This window comes from Leucoraja erinacea, chromosome 14 (assembly GCF_028641065.1).
Source record: "Leucoraja erinacea ecotype New England chromosome 14, Leri_hhj_1, whole genome shotgun sequence".
NCBI lineage: Eukaryota > Metazoa > Chordata > Chondrichthyes > Rajiformes > Rajidae > Leucoraja > Leucoraja erinaceus.
The window spans coordinates 5,971,887-5,981,542 of NC_073390.1; the positions used below are offsets into that span (position 1 = coordinate 5,971,887).

At 40.9% G+C, this 9,656-nt stretch overlaps 1 protein-coding gene across 1 annotated transcript in view; it reads right to left on the reverse strand.

Moving 5' to 3' along the window:
- psmd1 (proteasome 26S subunit, non-ATPase 1) overlaps positions 1 to 9,656 on the reverse strand; it is a 91,950-nt gene that overhangs the window by 16,982 nt on the left and 65,312 nt on the right. The gene's annotated exons all lie outside the window — the stretch shown is intronic.

Sequence of the window (9,656 nt, forward strand, 5' to 3'; positions counted from 1 at the left end):
GCTGCAGCACAACAGAATATGTAAACATAATACAAAATGGAAAATAAAAGTTCAGTGTGTCTATAGACCATATACACACACTAAATAAACAGATAGTGTAATAATAATAATATTATTAGGAAGGCCGTCAGCATCCATAAAGACTTCTCACACCCTTGTAATGGACTGTTCGAACTACTTCCCTCCGGCAGACGTTACAAGGCCTTCTACGCCTGAACCTCCAGACTCAGGAACAGCTTCATTCCCAGAGCTGTAGCGGCTCTGAACCGGCCCTGCTGAGTGCCCCCCACCCCCCTGGACTGTCTCCCTCGGATGGTCACGTCTCATAGAAACATCTGCACTTTAGTCCGTTTGAACTGTTTTGACTATTTTACTGTTTATATTCAGTACAAACCCGAAGGATGCAGTGGAATAAACTTTGTTGCAATGAGTTAAAACAATGTCTGGAAAATGCATACACAGCTAAATAAAGAAAATATGCAATGCAATAAACATACAATGCACACCTGTTCAGAGCTTATTTGTACATCTTAATAGCCCGATGGCGGTGACTGCGAAGCTGTTCCTGGTCCCGACAATTGCGAGAAAAATGGAGTTGTCACTGATTGAACTTTGTGCTTTACTTCATATGCCCAATCCAGTGATGAATGCTGTGGTGGCTTATGTTTTGTGTTAACATTTTATTGTGTGTTCTGGTTTTTTTTTATTGTACCGCTGCTGGCAAGTTCATTTCACTGCACTTCATTGTGTATGTGACGAATAAATCTGACTATTGACTACAATGATATGAATGAAACTTTTGGGCCCTCTTTGGTTTTATAAACATTTTGAATTAAATAATGGAAACTTCAGATTTAAAAGTAAATGTCACAAAGAGATCACTTATTTCTGTACCGCTTGAATTCGCAGTGCTTACATTTCACTAGCATTCAGTTCCTTTTTGAAAATTTGTGTTCTAATTGTAATGAATGTTGTGTAAATTTTTATTGTCATTTCCTGAGTATTGTGCATTTTTCATTGTAAAAAAAAAACATTTCTCATTTCACAGTGTCCGTTCATTGTTTTCGTTACAAAATAAATAGCAATTGACTACAAAAATACAGTCATGAAACTTTTTAACCCTCTAATGGTTTTCAATAACATTCAACAGCCGTTCCGAACGGCAGCGGCACAACAGTGGCTCTGCTGCAGTGTGGGGGGTTTGTGCGCGATACTTGGCAGGGGGGAAAGTTCATTTAACAGTCTTATAGCCTGTGGGAAGAAGCTGAGGAGCATCTAGCACAATTCTGTTATCCTCGTTTTTCTTTTGAGCGTTTGAACGTTCTTCCCCTGACTGCGCGAGTTTTCCGGTGAGTGCTCCGGTTTCTTCCCACACTCCAAAGACTTGCATGTTTATCAGTTAATTGGCTTCAGTAAAGACTGTAAATGACTGCAGGCAGTTTTAAGTTAATGAATACCAATGCTCTAAAATAATTTAATAAACTAAATGAGATAAATTTGATTAATGTCAAACTAATCAATTAAGTGAAAATAATAGCGGATAGAAGACATACCGCAGCTGCAACATGCGGGAGCATATGGACACTTTTGTCCAAGGCGACTACATCCACAGTAAATGCCAGCAGCCTGAGGAACTTTAGCTCTGTTGAGGAACTGAAGTGCAGGGTGCAGATGCCGCAAGATATACAGTTGCTACCTTACAGAGCTAGAGACCAAGGTGCAAACTTCATTCTAGGTGGTGTCTTAATGGAGTTCTCATGTTCTTTCAGTGACCACGTGGTTTTTATCCAGAAGCTCTGGTTTCCACCCCCATTCCAAAGACGTGCAGGTTTGTAGGTTAATTGGCTTCTATAAATTGCCCCTAGAGTGCAGGATGCAAAACTGGGATAATATAGAACTAATGTGAATGGTGATCATTGGTTGGCACAGACTCGGTGGGCCAAAGGGCTTGTTTCCAGCATGTTTCTCCAAAACTAAAACATGCGGCAGGTGAGAAAGATACTTGAATCATTTGATCGGAGAGGAAGTAACAACACACCTTAAATACTTCGGAAATGACATTTGGTCAGGGATAAGAGGCTGTAATTGTGAATGAGGCAGGTCTGTTACAGGATCTTGAGTATTTGAGTACAACTGAGGGTATTGCAACCTCCGTGGACAAGTATGAGATCCAGCATTCTCAAGTTGGCGCCACAGATAGTTTTACTGTCTGATATAAAAATGTCAATGCCTAAAGAAGTTAAAAAGACACATTTCAAGGTGCGAACAATACAAGAGAGAGAACTCAAGAGGTGGTTTAGAAATAACGAGTACATTACTTTCCAGAATTCTAGATTATGGAACAGCATTGAAATACTTCTGACAGCCTCAGTGAAAAGAGTAGAAACAGGGAACTCCAGATTAATTAATCTACTATCAGTGAAAACATTAAATAGAAAATATCGACAGGAAAATGTCGACAGGATTAGACAAAGTCTATATAGATTTCACCAAGGGAACTAATACTTAACAAACCTACGGGTGTTCTTTTTAACAATATGCGGGTAGAATGGAAAACCATTGGATTGCGTATGCTTGGATTTTTAGGCTTACCAAACCTTAGGCTTATCAAAGTCAACTGTTTGGAACATCATTAAGAGGGAAGAGAACACTGGTGAGCTTACAAACCACAAAGGGACTGGCAGTCCAAGGAAGACCTCCACAGCTGATGATAGAAGAATTCTCTCTATAATAAAGAAAACCCAAACATCTGTCTGACAGATCAGGAACAATCTTCAGGAGTCAGGTGTGGATTTGTCAATGAGCACTGTCCGCAGAAGACTTCATGAACAAAAATACAAAGGCTACACTGCAAGATGCAAACCACTGGTTAGCCGCAAAAATATGATGGCCAGGTTACAGTTTGCCAGGAAGTACTTAAAAGAGCAACCGCAGTTCTGGAAAAAGGTCTTGTGAACAGATGAAACGAAGATTAACTTATATCAGAGTGATGGAACAAAGTATGGAGGAGAGAAGGAACTGCCCAAGATCCAAAGTATACCACCTCATCTGTGAAACATGGTGGTGGGGGTGTTATGGCCTGGGCATGAATGGCTGCTGAAGGTACTGGCTCACTTATCTTCATTGATGATACAACTGCTGATGGTAGTAGCATAATGAATTCCGAAGTGTATAGATACATCCTATCTCCTCAAGTTCAAACAAATGCCTCAAAACTCATTGACCGACGGTTCATTCTACAGCAAGACAACGGGAGAGAAATGGAGAACAGGGGAGAGAGAAAAGACTTTGCCTTCCATCACAGTGGGTTCACTGTGATGGATGTTTCTGTAAATTGAATTGTGTGTATGTCTGTAGTCTTTGTTTGTATGGCTGTGGAAACGGAGTTTCGTTTGAGCCTCACTGAGGTTCAAATGACATGTAATAAATATTGTATATATGATCCCAAATATACTGCTAAAGCAACAAAGGAGTTTTTCCAAAGCTAAAAAATGGTAAATTCTTGAGGGGCCAAGTCAATCACTCAATTGAGCATGCCTTTTAGATGGTGATGAGAAAACTGAAGGGAACTAGCCCCCAAAACAAGCATAAGTTAACAATGGCTGCAATACAGGTCTGGCAGAGCATCACCAGAGAAGGCACCCAGCAATTGGTGATGTCCATGAATCGCAGACTTCAAGCAGTCATTGCATGCAAAGGATATGCAACAAAATACTAGACATGACTACTTTCATTGACATGACATTGCTGTGTCCCAAACATTATGGTGCCCCAAAATGAGGGGGACTATGTATAAACACTGTTTTAATTTCTACATGGTGAAACCAAAATGTATTAAAATGCTTTATTAAAATCTGGCAATGTGCACTTTAACTACATGTGTTCTTTTTATATTACAAATCTCAAATTGTGGAGTACAGAGGCAAATAAATAAATGATGGGTCTTTGTCCCAAACATTATGGAGGGCACTGTGTATGGGTCTTTCTTTGGGAGTGGGCAGACAGTAAATTGTTATGATCGGTGCTTGTGCCTCAGCTATTTCTAATATTAATAATTTGCTTGAAGGGACAAAATGTAATATCTCAACAGCAACACAATGTAGACTGGGAATTATAAAAAGCTACAGGGTGATTTAAATGAGTGAACAGAAGGTTCAATATAATGTGGATAATTTTGAAGTTATCCACTTAATTCAGAGAAACAGAAACAAAGCATATTACTTTAATATATTGAAGTATATTTAAGACTAAATAGTGTTAGATTATTGTGTTGGAGGTGTTCTTGTACACCAGTCACAATGCAAACATGAAGGTGGAACAAGCAGTTGAGAGAGAGCTAGTGACATGTACTCCAAGAGACTGAGCATGTGGACCAGATACAGCTGCAGGCACAGTGTGCCTACAACTTTGCTTAGCCAGGCCATTGTCTCACTGGAAATTTCGGCACTAGGACACATCGGGCTTATTTATGGCCAGCTGCACTCATCAAAGAGATGGCCTTTAAGGACTTTGAAAGATGGTGGCACCCAAAACTGCATTTTTCACTGGCGATTAAAATTCATTATATTGTCTCATGTGGAATATTTCTATACAATTAGTACATTTCTAATCTAACATCGTATGGGGGGAGGGAATAGTATATGTATTACCAATGGGCTTTGAAAACCTCATCAACTTGAAGAGATGGCCTACTCCTATTTAAGGCCCTGCCAAAGATCGGCTGCCCACCCGAAAATGGGGAGGGCATTATTTCACTCAGAAGGATGAGAAAACCTCCAGTAAGTGAAGTAAAATTCATTGTGCCACGAGAGGGCAGAACAGCTGTTATGAGGAATGAATTGTATTACATCGTATTACCTCAAATTCAGCAACAGCAAATTTAAGAGATCCACAATCTTTACCCTTCCTTATGATGAGTACAAAAATTAGATACATTTCTAAATACTAAAGGGCCGGAGATCAGGGGGTATAGGGGAGGGAGTTGGAATACTTATACATCTATTGCTAAATGTTAAAGTTAGTTTGGATCATGTGAAGGGGGGGGGGTGAGGGGGGGAAACTTTAATTTGAAAAGCTACCTGGTCAGACTTGAAGATCCAAATGGCCGTACTCCTAAGCTCCCAGCGCTGTTTCCGCCACTCCCAGCTGGGGCTGCGGGCGTCCGACACGGTTGTAGTCCGACCCCGGCAACTCTACATTCAAAATTCCCGACGCCCGCAGCCCCAGGACATCGGGGAGCGGGTATTATGGGAAAAGATAATGCTGGATGCTGGGACGCCGCCGATTCCCAACATCGCGGAGCTGGGGCTGCGAGTAAACAAGCGGTGCTGGATTTAGAGTGCCGTGAAGTGTAGAAATAATTAAACAAATTGCGGCGCCCCCGAGACGCCCGCGATTCACAATGTTTCGGTGGTAGCGCTCCAGAGCAGGTGTTATGAGCTCCCCGCCTCTCCGACCATTGGCGACTAAGAATTACAGTTTCGTATCCCCCCCCCCCCCACATAAAATCCCTCCAAACTAACTGACTAACATTTAAGCAAATGATTTAAGAGATCCCCAATCTCCGGGGAGGAGGCCCGCTCCCTTTAGCCGCCCGCGCTACCTATCTAATCTACGCTAAAATCTTCCATTGAAATCCGAAACATATGCAATGGTCCAGGCTTTCGGATTCTAATCTACAGTACATGTAAAATCAGGAGACATTTTCAGATATGGTTTGCAACATGTGGCAGTATACTAAATATATGAATTGTGACCAGTTAATTGTCGGAAATGAATTCTTCAACATCTACCACATTTATGCTTGCAGGTTGAATAGCTATTGCAAAAAATTATCACAAGAACGTGAGAATATAAGTTTATGTCAACTGTGCAATCAAAGCCTCTAATATGAAAAAAAAATAGAAAACATCCTCGTCAAATTTAAGATTTTCATAAATGTTAAGTTTGGTGCTGGCAAGATAGTAAATTACTAAAGATTGGCAGGATAGGGCAACTTAGCCAGAATTTTTTATTTGAAGCTTCTAATCAGAGTTATTGGATCAGGTCACATTGGAAGCAGCCTCCTGTGGACACAGCTCCCAACAACCTCAAACATTCACCAGTAAAGCTGTTAAGCGAAGTGGGCCAGAAGTGACAACGTGCCTGAAGCTGTGCAAACTGAGACTTGGCTCACAGACATGGTTTCCAAACATATGAGAATGGGAATACTTTCAGAGTGGGAGGTCAGACACGCCCTCTGCCATTTGTAGGCAGCAAGTTGAAGTCACATATTTATACAGTACCGGGAAAAAAAGCCCTTTGGCCCATTCATCCATGCTGACCCGAGCTGGTTACATTTGCCTGTATTTGCTTTGGAAGGACAGGAGGTGATCTCACTGAAGGAGGATTGATGAGGAGGATATTTCCACAGCACAGGGGAGATACAGCAGCACACATAGGCTCTTCGGCCCACCACATCTCAGTAGATCTCCACTGGTCAGACCTCCAGTCATAAAAACACCCTTCCATCACAACCCCCCCATCACAGATCCCATGCATCTTAATCCTTTGGATCCGCCTACCATGTGGGACTTTATCAAATGTCTTACTAAAATTCATGTTGACTACATCCATTGCCCAACCCTCATGAATCACCTCGGTCAACTATTCAGTCCTCACTGACATCCCCTGTGCTCCCCTCCCCATCTATTCATCACCCTACGCACCTCGCATTGATAGATGTTTAGATCTAGTAGTTAAATTTAGGACACTAAGGACTAATTAGTGCTTATTAGCTCTTTTATACATAAAATAAACGGCTTTCCTTTACCTGTCCCGTACCTGAAATCCGTCCCCGTTGTCGGCGTTGACGGCTTTAGAAGCTGATTTTAAAATTACTCCAGCGCTGAACTTACATAGAAACATAGAAAATAGGTGCAGGAGTAGGCCATTCGGCCCTTCGAGCCTGCACCGCCATTCAATATGATCATGGCTGATCATCCAACTCAGTATCCTGTACCTGTCTTCTCTCCATACCCCCTGATCCCTTAAGCCACAAGGGCCACATCTAACTCCCTCTTAAATATAGCCAATTAACTGGCCTCAACTACCCTCTGTGGCAGAGAATTCCAGAGATTCACCACTCTCTGTGTGAAAAATGTTTTCCTCATCTCAGTCCTAAAAGATTTCCCCCTTATCCTTAAACTGTGACCCCTTGTTCTGAACTTCCCCAACATCGGAAACAATCTTCCTGCATCTAGCCTGTCCAACACCTTAAGAATTTTGTAAGTTTCTATAAGATCCCCCCTCAATCTTCTAAATTCTAGCGAGTACTTGTCGGGCGATTAAAAAACAAAAATACACAGAATGGCCGTCAGAACAATTCTTCAGCAAAAGCTTGCACTCCAACAAAATATAATCCAGGACAAGGTAGGAAAAAAACACGTTTTAACCCCGCCCCCCCAAAGGCGCTAAAATCGCGCACATGGCCAGTGGCAGAATGGCAGTGCCACTGAAGGTAAGTATTGTAACATACCTACTGGGATAGATTCCATTAGGTTCTGGAGATTTAGCTGCATTCATGCTTTTCAAGAGGCTCAGCAACACTTCTTGATCTCAAACTACCCAAGTATATTATCATTCCCCACATTGATCTCACTGTCCTTCACCTTGGTGATCCAGATGCATAGAACTAATTTTGTACCTCACCTGCATCCTCTGACTGCTTTATCTTTGGGTGGTCCCATCTTCTCTTTGGTTACCACATTATTTTTAAGATTATGATTTTCTTTAATCCGACTCTCCAGTGTCGTATCTTGGCCCCCTTTGGCCCTTTATTTGACAACTTGACTTCCTTTCCTGCTTGCTTTATGTATCTCCAAGCCCCGTCAGATTTTGTCTTCCTCAACCACACATGTGGATTGTTTTTCTTTTTGACAAGGTTTACATTTTTTTTGGTCATCCAAGATACTCCTCCCGTGCCATTCTTACCTTTCCTCTTTACCAGAATGTGCTGGTCTTGATTTCTGATCAGTCGACCTTTAAATGACTCTCATGTGTCAGGTGTGGACTTACCAATAACTACTACTACTACCTTTTTCTTTCTAACTCTGCCTAACTTTTTCTCTCTAACTCTTGCAATCTGACTCACCCTAAGTTAGCACCATCCCACAAGGATCTTAAAACTTATGGAGGTGTGATCACTCTTCCCACAATAATCTTCCACTGAAACCCCAGTCTCCAGTATAGTCCCTCCTCTAGTTAGACTATTTATAGGTGTTTCTAAAAGGATTTCCTGAAACGCTAAGAAATGTTACCCTGTCTAAGCCTTTTGCACTAAGCAAGTCCCAGCCATTATTCTGTACATTCAAGTCACCTACTATGACAATCCTGATGCTTTTCTGTAATCGGTCTACATATCTGTTCTTCCATCTCCCACTGGCTGTTCGGGGAGGGGGCAGAGGTGGCATTAGTGTGATTGTACCTTTCTTATTCTTGAGTTCTGCTCATATTGCCTTGGTGTAGAAACACTCCAGAATGTGCTCCCTGAGTGCAGCCTTATATTTTGCCCGATTAGTTAATCAATTCTTCCACCGCTTTTACCTTCCTCTCTATCATACCTGAACCATCCAAACCCTGGAATGTTGAGAAGACAGTCTTGTGCCTAACACAACCAAGCCACCAACATATAGATCAAGGCACTGATCCAGGCTCCGAGTTCATTGGCTTTCCCCATGTTACTGCTTGCATTGAAATAAACACACTTCAGCCCATCAGTTTCACCATATACTTTCACCTTTTCCTCCCTAATTCATACACCACAGCAAGACCGGTTCCTGTACGGATCCTTAGTTGTCATTTCAACCCAAAGTTTCAGAATGAGAAATAAGTATGAGGTTGCTTACTCTAGACAAACTTAAATAGAAAAAAAGACAGTGAGAATGTGTATTTAACATTTTGCTCTCTTGCATCTCCTTGTGGTAACCTATAGAACTTCTTTAGCCAAAGGATTAGTTCCTAAGTTTGAGTTAGGTTCATGATAAATAGTAAACTTTGATAGGTGCTGTTTTACTTCACCCAACACGTCACTACAACCTTAACGTTACTGCAAAGTAAACATGTGTTATTTCAAACTATTAGGATTGGGTATGGTTTTCTCATAGACTCCTAAATATAGTCTTCTCCTTGCTTTGTAATGCATTCAAAATACTTCTTAGCCATAAGTTAAACTCCAGTAAATGCTGCCAAATTGTAGCTTTGTGCACATTAGATTCTGTTAGCTAGATTTATGATGAAAGTCAAAATTATCCCTAAAGAGAAAACACTTTAATTTATATGACCCACATGCTGGATTTAAAATTTAGATCATTTATTTTATTTAAGTCTCTTACAACTTCATGAGCAATACATTCCATGCACGCATTAAACGACAATTAATACCACAGATTAGATGCAACTAGCAGAGCACTTTTCCGAGATAGCAATGAAGTCTTTGAAAAATTATCTTTCAATATAAACTTCTCCTTCACCAATCTCAAGATGATTCATGATCATATTATTGATGCCAGTCTTCACATCTTTAACACAAATTGGTTTGAAAATAACTTACAATCAGGTATATTTAAAGTAGATTTCAGTTGATGATAAATCAACAGTTACTAGCATTCATAATATGC